The 14,450-nt window shown below is 40.5% G+C and overlaps 1 long non-coding RNA gene across 1 annotated transcript in view; it reads left to right on the top strand.

The window, feature by feature from the left end:
* Positions 1-2,023: 2,023 nt before the first annotated feature.
* LOC142829589 (uncharacterized) overlaps positions 2,024-14,450 on the top strand; it is a 34,594-nt gene continuing 22,167 nt past the window's right edge. The window contains exon 1 of the long non-coding RNA XR_012904138.1: positions 2,024-2,119. This is a non-coding gene — a long non-coding RNA (uncharacterized LOC142829589). The remainder of the gene's footprint in view (positions 2,120-14,450) is intronic.

The following is a 14,450-nucleotide window of genomic DNA, read 5'->3' as shown; positions in this document are numbered from 1 at the left end:
CCAGGTCAGCCCCTGGTTGGGAGGCTCTGGAGTAGGACTGCCGCGGGTCCTTGACCTTGCAGCGGACCTGCTCCCGGGTCCGCATGTGTCCTCTGGTGGCCAGGCTGTCAGCCATGCGGCTGTAGATGACCGCATTCCTGTGGCTAGTGTGGAGATCGTGGATGTTGGAGGCTTCCCCCCAAACCTCGATGAGGTCCACCATCTCCGCACTAGACCAGGCAGGCGCCTGCCTCTTGTGGCCCCGGGCAGTCTCCTGGGAGCTGCCAGCCTGGTCCTGGGAAGAGGGGGAGGGCTGGGTGGCAGCGGGTGGCTGGCTCATGCCATGCCAGGTGCAGGGTCTGCTGGCTGGGTGCTGGCAGGTTTGCAACTGGCACGAGCACCATAACTAGACCGTGACCCTTTAAGGGCTCCGGGGCTGGGAGGGGGGCAGAAGAGTTTCCCTGGTTGTGCCCAGAGTGGCCACCAGAGCAAGCTGGGAAGGGCTAGCCTCCAACTAGTTCGAATTAAGTGGTTACACAGCCCTTAATTCGAACTAGTTAATTTGAACTAGGCATTAGTCCTTGTATAATGAGGTTTACCTAGTTCAAATTAAGCGCTATGCTAGTTTGAATTAAGTTCGAACTAGCGGTTTGTATGTGTAGCACCTATGAAAGTTAATTCAAACTAACGACTGTTAATTCGAATTAACTTTGTAGTGTAGACATACCCACAGTGAGGAGTGACTGTCTAGGAAGGAGTACAGCAGAAAGAGATTTAGGGGCCGTAGTGGACCACAAGCTAAATATGAGTCTACAGTGTGACACTGTTGCAAAAAAAGCAAACATAATTCTGGGATGCATTAACAGGAGTGCTGTGAGCAAGACACGAGAAGTCATTCTTCCTCTCTCCTCTGTGCTGATTAGACCTCAGTTAGAGTACTCTGTGCAGTTCTTGGCACTACATTTCAAGACAGATGTGGAGAAATTAGAGAAGGTCCAGAGAAGAGCAACAAAAATTATTGAAGGTCTAGAAAACATGACATATGAGGGAAGACTGAATGAACTGGGCTTGTTTAGTTTAGAAAAGAGAAGACCAAGAGGGGACATGATAGCAGTTTTCAAGTATCTAAAAGGGGGTTGCAAGGAGGAGGGAGAAAAATTGTTCTCCTTTGCCTCTAATGCTAGGACAAGAAGCAATGGGCTTAAACTGCAGCGAGGAAGGTTTAGGTTGGAAACTAGGAAAACTTCCTAACTGTCAGGGTGTTTAAACACTGGAATAAATTGCCTACGGAGGTTGTGGAATCTCCATCACTGGAGATATTTAAGTGCAGGTTGGAAAGACATCTATCAGCGATGATCTAGACATAGACAGTGCATGGTTCTGCCATGAGAGCAGGGGACTGCACTGGATGACCTCTTGAGGATCCTTCCAGGTCTAGCATTCTATATTTTTATGATTAGAGTCCAGTGTTCTGTTATCCTGCAACCTGGTAGTTGAGATTATCTGGGATACATGATCAAAGAATACTAGAGTTATCGAAATGAGGGATGGAGAAGATCCTCTATTTCAAAATTAATTTTCTCACCCAGTCTGTAGTTAATTGGATCAAATCCAGCATTCATTCATTTTTGATCACCAACCTCCCTGCAAGAAGTGCCAAAGCTAACAGGAATTGTCACAAAGTTTTAAAAGTTCTTTAAGCAGTTATAGTGAATCTAAACCAATTAATTGTGTCTCATGCTTACACCTTATGTTTTAGAGTCATCCTGCTAACATTTACTCAAGATATATAGATATAGTAAATGTAAGCAGGATACTGCTAGAGCACATAAGTAACCATCTTCAGTATGAAGACACTTCCTAAATTATATATATATTGTAATATCCCCTTTTAAAGATAGTATGTATCTAGCTGACTGCATTCAGTGACCTTTTGCATAATCATTTCTTTTTTTTCCCTAACTAAAATGTAATTTTCTATTTTTAGTATGCAGACCACTGTATGACCTTTAGCTACCATCTGGCATTGAGTTTCAGTTCTAGCTGTAGAGCACAGGGTATACAGGAAGCAACTTGCTCTTGAATATTATATTCACAAAGAACTAGAGTTTCAGAGAATTATTGGTTCAGTCAACAGAAGGTACTGATGTGTCAAATCCTTGGTGTCTTTTTGTATGTACACTTGTTGAATCGTAAGAAGGCTATTATTCAATCATGGTCATATAAATGCAGCATGACTATAAAGAAATATTTTTCATTTTAGGGTTTTCCTGAAGTGTACTGAAATGTATTGTATATGGAATTGATATATATGACTCTCCCAGGAACAATTAGCATTTCAAATATCCCAGTGAAACTTTAAAGAATATATTTGTGCTTCATTTGAAGTTATTTGAATCGGATAGAAAATATCATAAACTAAAATATATACATAATTACCACTGTTAATAATAATAAAAAACGTTATTGTCATTAGCAGTGGTAATTGTTTATATACACATATTAGTGGTAATACATATGTGAAATGATTCCACAGTACATGGAAAACTGATGTGTAAATGACATTAAGATATTGACCACCTTTGAAATACAGCAAATGTTTTAAAGTTAATAATCAATATAGTGAATACTTCATGATAAGCAGTGAAGACTAAAAACAGCAGTTGAAAGATCAGAGCAAAATATATAGTAAACGCAATTACACAGGTTATCAATTGGCTAGCACACTAAGATTACACATCCACTCTTGTGCAAAATACTATAAGTTCTTTAGTGACCACAATGCAGGACAATGTAGCACTTTAAAGACTAACCAGATGGTTTATTAGATGATGAGCTTTCGTGGGCCAGACCCACTTCCTCAGATCAAATAGTGGAAGAAAGTAGTCACAACCATATATACCAAAGGATACAATTAAAAAAAATGAACAAATATTAAAAGGACAAATCACATTGCAGTACAGGAGGGTGATGCGGGGGGGGGGGGGAGGAAGGAAGGTAAGTGTCTGTGAATTGATGATATTAGAGGTAGGGAGAGTTAATGGTATTAGAGGTGATAATTGGGGAAACTATCTTGGTAATGGGTGAGATAGTTCAAATGTTTGTTGAGTTCTTTTTGGAAAGTGTCGAATTTTAACATGAATGACAGTTCAGAGGATTCCCTTTCAAGTGCAGATGTAAAAGGTCTTTGTAGCAGAATGCAGGTGGTTAAGTCATTGAGAGAGTGTCCTTTCTGGTTAAAATGGCAAGAAACTGTTTTCTCTTTGTGATCTTGTCTGATATCTGTTTTGTGGGCATTAATCCTTTGGCAAAGTGTCTGAGATGTTTGTCCAATGTACATAGCAGACGGACACTTTCGGCACATGATAGCATAGATTATATTTCTGGATGCGCAGGAATATGTGTTCTTGATCTTATAACTCACTTGGTTAGGTCCAATAATGGTATCAGCAGAATGAATATGTGGACAAAGCTGGCAACGGGGTTTGTTGCAAGGGAAGGTACCAGGGTTGGTATTAGTGTGGTATGTCCTGTGGTGGTTGGTAAGAATCATCTTGAGGTTAGGTGGTTGTCTATAGGAGACTATGGGTCTGTCTCCCAGAGCCTCTTGGAGTATGGTATCCTGTTCCAATATAGGCTGTAGTTTATTGATAATGTGTTGGACAGGTTTAAGTTGGGGGTTGTAGGTGATGACAAGTGGTGTTCTATTGTTGGTTTTCTTGGGTCTGTCTTGAAGTAGATGGTTTCTAGGTATTCGTCTGGCTCTTTCAATTTGCTTTTTTATTTCTCTGGGTGGGTAGTTGAGGTTTATAAATGCTTGGTAGAGATCCTGAAGCTTCTGGTCTCTGTCAGTGGGATTAGAGCAGATGCGGTTGAATCGAAGGGCTTGGCTATAGACGATGGATCGTATGGTGTGTTCTGGATGGGAGCTGGAAGCATGTAGGTAACTGTATGAGTCGGTGGGTTTTCTGTAGAGAGTGGTGTCTAATTTTCCATTGTTGATTTGTACGGTGGTGTCCAGGAAGTGGATCTCTCGTGTAGAATGGTCGAGGCTGAGGTTGATGGTGGGGTGTAGGTTGTTGAAATCTCTGTGGAATATCTCCAGTGTTTCTTGGCCATGCGTCCAGATCATAAAGATGTCATCGATGTACCATAGGTAGAGGACGGGTGAAAGGGGACGGGAGTTGAGGAAACGTTGTTCTAGGTCAGCCATAAAGATGTTAGCATACTGTGGAGCCATGCGTGTACCCATGGCTGTGCTGCTGATCTGGAGGTATAAGTTGTTCTCAAACTGGAAATAATTGTGGGTGAGAACAAAGCTACATAGGTCTGCTATCAGGTTGGCAGTAGTGTCCTCTGGGATAGTGTTTCTAATTGCTTGTAATCCGTCTTCATGTGGGATGTTGGTATATAGAGCTTCTACATCCATGGTGGCAAGGATGGTATTATTGGGGAGGTTATCGATGTTTTGTAGTTTCCTTAGAAAGTCAGTAGTGTCTCGGAGATAGCTGGGGGTATTGGTTACGAAGGGTTTGAGAAGAGTGTCTACATAGCTGGATAGACCAGTAGTGAGCGTGCCAATACCAGAGATGATGGGACGTCCGGGGTGCCCAGGTTTATGGATCTTGGGAAGTAGATAGAACAATCCTGGTCGGGGGTCAGAAGGTGATTCTGTGTGGATTTGTTCCCGAGTAGCTGTGGGGAGGCTTTTAAGGAGACAGTGTAGTTTCTTTTGGTATTCCAAGGTGGGATCAGAGGGGAGAAGTTTGTAAAATGTGGTGTTCGAGAGTTGTCTGGTTACCTCCTGGCTATAGTCGGCCTTATTCATAATGACCACAGCACCCCCTTTGTCAGCTGGTTTGATTACAATGTCCAGGTTGTTTTTGAGACTCTGGATGGCATGGTGTTCAGCGCGGCTAAGATTGTGTGTCGCTTGTTGTCGTTTGCGAATAATGTCAGTCTGTGCGTTGTTGCGGAAGCTGTGTATATAGAAATCCAGATTGTAATTCCGACCGTCAGGGGGAGTCCATATAGAATTATTTTTCCTTTGGTGTTGATAGGGGGGATCTGATGTTCAGTGGTGGTTTGGAAATATTCTTGGGGTATGTCTACACTACCCCGCTAGTTCGAACTAGCGGGGTAATGTATGCATACCGCACTTGCTAATGAAGCCCGGGATTTGAATTTCCCGGGCTTCATTAGCATAAGCGGGGAGCCGCCATTTTTAAATCCCCGCTGCTTCGAACCCCGTGTAGCGCGGCTACACGGGGCTCGAACTAGGTAGTTCGGACTAGGGTCCTATTCCGAACTACCGTTACTCCTCGTGAAACGAGGTGTACCGGTAGTTCGGAATAGGCACCCTAGTCCGAACTACCTAGTTCGAGCCCCGTGTAGCCGCGCTACACGGGGTTCGAAGCAGCGGGGATTTAAAAATGGCGGCTCCCCGCTTATGCTAATGAAGCCCGGGAAATTCAAATCCCGGGCTTCATTAGCAAGTGCGGTATGCATACATTACCCCGCTAGTTCGAACTAGCGGGGTAGTGTAGACATACCCTTGGAGACGGAGGCGGCGAAAAAAAGCCTCAAGGTCACCACAAAATTGTATCCAGTTTGTGGGGGACGTGGGGCAGAAAGAGAGACCCCGGGACAAGACAGACTCTTCTGCTGGAGTGTCTGGGAGATTGGTTGTTAATCTCATCTGAGAAAATACTTTCAGTAAAACATTCTTAGCACCATGCTGGGATTAGAACTGTTAAGGAAACAGCATTTCTGTTCTTCAGATAATTTTGCATGCGTGATTTTTTTCCACTTGGAATAACAACTAAAGGTCAGAAATGCAAGGTTTTCTGTGTGACAGAAGTTTCCAAAAAATTCTGGACAGGGAGCCAGCCATCCAGGTGGCTGGTAAATTGACAGGAAACCAACTTTCTGACAAGCCAGTCAAGATTCCTGGTTTCTACTGAAATTTGTCATGAAATAGACAAGTTCCCACTGACCATGATTTTGAATGTTTTATTAGAAAAATTTCAATGAGTTCTAGCTGAAATAGTAGTTCAGTAGAGATTCAGGGGGAAAGTGCTGGTTACATGACAATGCCATTTCTTGCATTGTTTTTAAGGTGACCAACTATAGGGATGACTGATTTTTTGTTTGCAACACATTATAAGATTATACCATATGGTGAAATGTCCCCTTGCTAACAAAGTTCACATATAAAACCTGAGAGTCCTAATACAGACAGTGTGTGATCATAATTCCCACTCAGCACTCACATGGAGACTCAAGCCTCACAGCAGGAGCAATGGAAATATAATTAAAGATCTACTATAATTCCAGTCTATCTCCTGTTTTTGGTCATTTGTAGTTTTGACATTTTCTGCCTTGTGGTTTAAAAATTTCCAGTTTTAATCTCTTCTTAAAAGTGATGTCTTTGATAGGTTGGTCATGTACATTAAATATTGGGAGGTGAGTGTAATTTGCAAACGATGGAGATTGAAGACTGAGGCTGTTGTAGTAACCAAGAAGAGGATGTAACATAAGTGGAATGTTTCTATGCAATCCTTAATGGTGGTTTTTTCATTGTATATCACCTCCACATTTTAACCAGGATGTTCATGCCATCATTGATGCCCTAATCTCCAAATGATGAGACAGATGTATGAATCAAAATAGATTCATAATGTCAATGGCCTGTGAGCCACAGAAGACATATCTCAATTAAAAAAAACACCTCTGTATAGATTGTGAAAAATGCTATTTGTTATATACGAAAACAATTATAATACTGCTGACACTGTCTTAATGACCAGTCTTTTAGATGTGGCATTATTGTACAGTATCTGACAAAAGAGTATAAAGTACGGTAATTGAAATATATTCAATTAGTTGTTTCAATTTGCTCATCATTGACTACATCAGTGATTACTCGAACACTGAAAGTGTAATGTGGGTATAGGTAGAAACTAAATCAAAAGAACAGTTGACAATTAAGTCATGGCCTGAAAAATCCTGATCAAACTGTTGCAAGAAAAGAACTTGCCAAAAACTGGGCCAGGAAATATTTAAAGGAGGCGTGAGGCAGGATAGTGCATTCGTTTTCCAGATATTTGTGGGCAGCTCCTCCCAGTTGTGAGGGACAGTACGGGATAAAGAATGAACATGCTTATATGAAAATGTCAGAAGTGAGCACTGGAGGCTGGAATCATGGGTTTATCAAAGGCCAGAGCTTACATTTCAGGAATGAATAAATGAAAGATGATATGTAGTGCAGGGATAAGTAAAATAGCTGATGGATGATGGGATAAAGAAAGGGAGCCAGTGGAATGATTCAAAGAGAGGCTTAACATGACCAAAACAATAGAACAGGAAAATAAAAGAGACAAGATGGCAAGGTAATAACTTATATTGGAATACAATTTCTGTGGTGAGAGGGACACGATTTTGAGCTTACACAAAGTTCTTCAGGTCTCAGAAACTAACTGTGTGTGTCAGTGCAACATACAAATAAATAAATAAATAAACCTTGTACTGAGCTGTGGCACTGTACATTTGTTTCCCAGACCTGAAAAAGAGGTCTGTGTAAACTCATAAGAAAGTCCCTCTCACTAACAGAAGTTGGTCCAATAAAAGGCATGTCACTCTGTGTCTCTAAGGTTCTGAGACCAACATGGACAACACTGCATACAATACTAGGAAAATGACATTTGCAGCAGTATTCTGAAGGGATATGAGCTGGATGAGGTTGCACTGGTCAAGGCTAGAAGCCAAAATGTTGCATTAACAGGATGGATGATGAGAAGAGCCTGGACAAGAGTTTGAACTGTGTGGGTAGTTGGTGAAAGCTCATCTTAGAATAAGGATGTTAAGGACTAGTCGACTAGTTGACTATCTGATAAGTAAATGCTTATCAGATAGTCAACTAGTCGACTAATCGATTCTTCCCCCTCACTGCCTCTATCATATAGAGGCAGGAAAGGGGCAGGGAGGTAGGAAGGAGTATTTCAAAGTGGCAGTACCGCACAGCTGATCCCTAACTCAGCTGTGTGGCATTGCCCCTTTGAAATGCTGCCTCAGCGTTTCAAAGCATCAGTGCCATGCTGAACCCAGAATCAACTAGGAACTCTCCAGCTGACCCCAGACTCCTTGTCACAATTCAAAGTAGCAGTGCAGCATGGAGCCTGGGGTCAGCAAGGGACTGACCCCAGGAGTCCCCTGCTGACCTCGGGCTCCATGAGGGTGCTTCTGCTTTGAAATGTACAAGAGCCTCTGCTGGGGACTCTTGTACATTTCAAAGCTGACCCACATGCAGCCCAGAGTCAGCAGGACTTCCCACTAGCCCCAGGTTGCACGGTAAGTTCTGCATTTCTCCTTTGAAATCTACAAGAGCCCCAATGTGCTACATTTCAAAGGAGGAATGTGGAATTTCCTATCAACTAGTCAAGTAATTGATGGAAATTTCATCCATTACTCTACTGGTAAATTTACCCTGAGTTAACATTATTATCTTAGAGATGTTATGTAGCCTGAATCACAAAATTTAAAAATATTCTGGCTGTTATGACATATAGAAAGATCTAAATCCAAAATCATGCCCATATTATGAAACAGAGTAACCAGAGAGCTGATGGTGTTGCCCACAAGGATTGAGAAAGAAAGTAGGAGAAAAGATTTAGGTGGAAAAAAGATTAAGAATCCTGTTTTAGCAATATGAAGCTTGAGCTGGTGGCTAGATATCCATGAGGCACTGTCACGGAGACAGACCAATATTGTAGTTTGTTCAGAAGAGACAGGTCTGGAGTAGAGAGGTGGATCTGTGGTAGCTCAATTTGTGTTTGTGGATGAGATTACCAGAGATATAGTGCAGAGAGATTCAGGGCTATTGTGCCAAACATTGTTACTAGACAAGCTACTTACCATGTCTGAATGGCAGATCTAATGTGCATTTCGGACTATGGCGTGAGAATTGTAGAGTGCACTTGTGTGTGATGTTGTAGTTGTCCTGTGTGGACCCTGAGGGCACAAACTGAAAGGTACCTAGTTTGTGTTAGCATAGTCCTGTTTCTAACACATTTTACAAGTGAATGTAATAGTCAGGAGGATGAAAGGGGCACTAGAAACAGGTTAAGAGTAATAAATTTATGTGGATGTAGGTTAATATTACATTGATATATGGAAAGCATGATACTGGATGATTTTATAACAAAGAATGACTAGAAATACATTCTACAGTTCAGATGGAGGCACATAAATTTAGCTCCACATCACAGCAGATATGGCAGATGCAATTGCTCCCCATGAGGTGAGAGATTTTAGTCAAGAAATAATACGTGCAGTATAACTTTAACAACAAAGATGTTAAAGACCATTTAATTTCAGAATTATGTGCTCTGCTCGCTGCAGCAAAAATAGACTATTATGGCATGGGAGCACAATAATTTTTGATGAATTAGATGAAAAATCCCACTGGAATAAAATCAATCTCAGCTTGGGGCCTTTCGGTATTGATCTACCTAAAGTATTATATTACTAATTTGTAAGGCTTTGGATCTAAAAGCTCTGTGGTCCTCAACATGATGACTTTGATTCAAGGCTAAAACCAAGGCATCTCTGAACATAAAATTACTTTTCAAGTACTTTTCTTTCTTTCTTTCTTTCTTTCTTTCTTTCTTTCTTTCTTTCTTTCTTTCTTTCTTTCTTTCTTTCTTTCTTTCTTTCTTTCTTTCTTTCTTTCTTTCTTTCTTTCTTTCCAAAATCAAATGTAATGGTGAAGTTAGGTGAAAGCAAAAAAATCTAAAAGCACTTTGTTCTTGATTGTTCATTATGTCATAGAACATCCACAAGATCCATTTCAATGTGACAGCTCTGATATTTTCCTCCATTTTCTCAGCTCTGAAAGTAAGAGTGGCCAATTAACCTTTAAAACTATATCTACACAATGTGAATAACAGTTAAAAATGCTTTCTGTAAATTCAAAGTAGAAACATATTGTCTAAACAATATACTAGTGTAAATACATGGAATGGAACGTATAAGTTTTCTGTTAAATGAAGTATCCTCTTCCAACGAGGTTTTCATCTGTGAAGATACCCCTGATATATCACTATTGCATTCTGGCCAGCAGCTCTGTTGAAGTCCATTAGCAATTCCACTTCATATAACACATTTCACTATAATAGCAAAAGTCTTTGCTCCCAAGAGTGAGCACAGTAATACATTTTTATGATGTAATTGTTCACAGCCTAGAGAACACCTGTTAGCCAAATCTGATTTAGTACAGTGCTTCTACCTCTGTGAAACTATAGAATGGTATAATAAAGTAGTTAAGAAACAAAGTAAGAACTTGATTTTACAACAAAAAATAGTAGTGTAGCTCATGATGTTATTTTCTCCATATGAAGCTTTCAATTATTATACAAAGAGATCATGAAAATAATATATTGTTCTATGTCCAATTTATAATATTGCAGCTCAGTTTCATAACTGTCTATGCACCAAGAATGAGAAGTAGTAAAATATCCTTATAATCATAACTACTAGATATAAATACTAATAAAAGTACTTTCAATATATGTTCAGCAACTTTATTATTAATTGTTGTGCCTTTGCCAGAAATATAGAAGAGGTTTAGTGTCAGTCTTAGCTCAATGACACTATGGTTTACAATACATAATCTAAACAACTTTATTTGCCATGATGAAATAGTGTAGGCAAACATATCCCCAATGGTACGCTACTTGCTTCAAATAAAATAAGCCAGGAATGATTTTTGCTACCTTACCATTGCATGAGAAAAGAATGATACCGACAAATATTCCTATAAATTATTTGCATGATTAGTGAATCGTGTTGATTAGATATTCTAATGGATAACTGCATTCACCTGGGAAGTAGGGGTGCAGGAGGTGCTACAGCATCCCCCAGATTTTGCACACTGTGCTAGGGTCCAAAACATAAGCCCACACCTGGGCTCCTGAATGCCAGCTCCAGGGGTCCTGGTTAATGGCCCCAATGCCTCTGGGGGTCCCAGCTACTTGGGCTCCACGGTCAGCCCTGGGGTCTCAGACTCCAGGGATTACACTGCCACCTAGGGTCCCAACAGCTCCACTACAGGTCCCAAGGCCCTGACCATTGACCCCACCCCTCCAGGGCACCTTAGCTACTCCCTTTGGCCCCAGCCAATAGAATAAAGTGAGGGGTATGGATAGAATAAAGTGGGAGGCTCAGTTTAGCTCCACCATCTTAAAAATTGTTCCAGCACCACTGAATAACTGTAATTTTAAATGAACAGTTTTTATTAGAGGTATATAAAAAGCTGGGTACTCTGTTTTGGACCAAATTTAGTATGACTACTTTGGAAATATAGCTTCTTACTTCAAAAGCTAGTATATTATAATATGTGCTAGAGAAATCTTCAGGAGGAGAAAGGATAGAGTCTTGGACTAACATTCTTAGACTTATTTGTGCATATTTTCTCAATAAAATTGTGTGACAATAATATCTTCCACTTGGTATTTCATAAAAATAATATTACAACATGACAGGCAAACCCTGATCATGAAATTAAAGAATTTGATTGAGGACAAATGCGTGTTTGGACAGATAGAATTAAGTTTATATATTTTAAAACTTGAATTAACATTTTTTTCTGAATCCTATTGATCTTTGTGACCTTGTTTGTGCTAAATATGGGACTATCTGCAAGGGAATGCATAATTTTATACTCTGTAGGCTTAAATTAAATGCCAAATAGCTTCAAAAGCCATTTTAATTGCTAAAATGAAAAGACGACACACATCAAAGAATATTTATTTTTTCATGCTGATGCCTACATAGTTTTTTTACGTTCATTTAAAGCGGTTAGCTAGACTTTATCCTTATTATGGCACCCCTTGAATAGACCTGGGCTTTTAAAGACTGCAATAGTATGTTTCCAGAATAAAGAGAAATTTAGAACTGACACTTTAGCTCTTCTACCCACAAAACTTCATGTGTGCTTAATACATTTTAAGATTATAGTAAAGCCAATATGTATATAATACTTTATATATGTAGATCTCAAAGCACATTGTGAAGGAAGTCAGTATCATTAACCACACATTACAGACAGGTAAACAGAGTCACAACACTGACTTGCCCAAGTCCATCAACAGAGCCAGGAACTGAACTCATGTCTTGTGAGTACTAGGCCCATATCCTAGCCATTAGGCAACATTTCCTCCCTTTATAAATCTTATTTGCTAAGATTATCAAAATATTTGCATAGCTTCCTGCACTAGAAAAGATAACCATTAAAGGCAATCCCGTTGAAAACTAATCTATTACCTAATAATAACCACATTAAATATTACCATAACAACCATTATAGTGCCTTTCCATAGGCTTGTACCGATTAGGCCTGAACAGACCACTTTCTTTTTCTTTCCCTCTCTCTCTCAACTTGTCCTATTTTTTTGATGCTATAACTAGACATGTCTCTGAAACAGCCCATTGAATAGATTAATCTCAATGTATCAATGTGGAAAATCTACTAGAGTCAAATAAGAAAGCCAATTTAATACCAATGTACCAGTAACTGCTGTATCTGTAGAGTTAGGTATTACCCACCATAAAAGAAGGGCAGACTGGTGCAAGTTGGCCCTCAGTTCTTAACTCAGCCACTTCTCAGGAAAAATTCCCAAAAGTTTCAAAGGAAGTTTTGACTGAGTAAAGAGTCAGAATTTGCTGTTACAACTTCATTCATAAAAGCACTCTATCTGAAGGCTAGCTGTGGCCAGACAGCCTGCCTCCATATTATCCATCTTATTTGCCTCTCTGAAGCACAGGGCAGAGAAGGAGCAATAATATCAGCATAGTCTATGCTGGCTCATCTGATCCTGAGAAGCTGAAACACAGATATGTGGATAGAGAGTAGCTAAGTCAATAAGCTGGCCTCGAGGCTGCGGCTGGCATCTATGTTGATTCGAACACACACAGTCCCAGGAAGAGGAATTTCCCACTGAGAAAACAATGTCCTGTACTTCAAAATTTAATCATCTCAAATCTCTCTTACAAGTGTAAATTAAGTTCACAACTCCCTTGTAAGAACTGGTCTCACAGCAGACAGACCAGCATCAATTGGCAATTAAGATAAGAAAGAGAAATACGTGACCCCATGATTATAAAAGTTGGGCCCAGCACACACTCACTTTGAGTGTCATTCTACCCTCTACCTGCTGGTCGGGTTAGGTGTTTGACCTCCCGAGGTTCTATGGGGACGCCCACCTCGTATTTTCGTCTTTCCTAGGAATTGAGGGACCGGCCCTGGCCTGACATGCTGGAGTCGAGAGGCACAGAAGGGGGTAAAAATGGTACCTGGATGTGGTCCTCTGTCTTAAGTGTACACATAGAAAGAGTAAGCTGTTACTTGGTACCATTATTTCTATTTTTCTATCTTTATCTTCTTTGTAACCATTTTTAAGATCTATATTTTGCTAATAGTTAAGAAATAGAGCAATAGCCATTGCAACCATATGATTTATAAGCTTCCTCAATAAACCTGTAACTGTTTAAGCTTTAACCTGACTCCTTCAGTTGCTGTAACAGAACCAAGCACAATTTAAAAGAACTTCAGCCGGTCATAAAGGGACAGATATAGGGAGAGCTTGGGCGTTTGGATCTGTGTCACTCCCAGGTGACAGGACCCACTGGGGCATCTTTCAGTCTTTCCTCAAGGCTGCCCGCTGCGAAGGAATTATGAAATTCTAGCAGCTGAAATCTAAGATGTAATAAGCTCTTCCTATATAACGGGGCGTCTGTTGGCCTGCTGGCCACCCTCTGCGATGGGACCCCGGTCCTAGCAGTAAAGGCACGGACGTTAAACCTTTTCTCGGAAACATACACACACACACTGCCCTGACCGTCGGCTGACAGAATTGGCGTAGTCGGCAGGATTGTGCTATTGGTTCACATACAGCAACATGAAGCCTGTCATGATAGACATGGATTTTAGTGGTATCGGGAAAGGGTTTGCCCAGGAAGGTTGGGGCAACCCAAAATGGGATAGAGAAATGTTAGAAAAGGATTGGGGAAAATCCTGGAGTTGTGGGTGCACTTCTGTAAGTATAGAACTGTGTGCAAGCTAAAGAATGGGACAAAGCCTGAGTCTGTGGAAAGGAGCCACTTTCCATTTAGCAAGGAAAACAGGATCAGGCCCAGGCAAGCAGGCAGAAAAAGGAAAACAGGATCAGGCCCAGACAAGCAGGCAGGTAACAGATAAGATTGAAAGCCTTGTGGTAGAACTGAGAAAAAGGCTGTAAGTACTGGAAATCTAAATCCTTAAGCATACTTACAAGAGTAATATCTGAAACAAGGCCAGTTTTATTTTAGAGATAAGAAAGTGTTTTAAGAAAAGAGAAACACAGAGAATTTAAACTCTGCAGAGAATAGAGAGCAAATGCAGTTGTGCAAATGCTAAAATGGTGTAGATAGAAAAC

Source organism: Pelodiscus sinensis, chromosome 5 (assembly GCF_049634645.1).
Source record: "Pelodiscus sinensis isolate JC-2024 chromosome 5, ASM4963464v1, whole genome shotgun sequence".
NCBI lineage: Eukaryota > Metazoa > Chordata > Testudines > Trionychidae > Pelodiscus > Pelodiscus sinensis.
The sequence above is the reverse complement of the archived record's forward strand: the minus strand, read 5'-3'. Positions and strand labels throughout refer to the sequence as shown.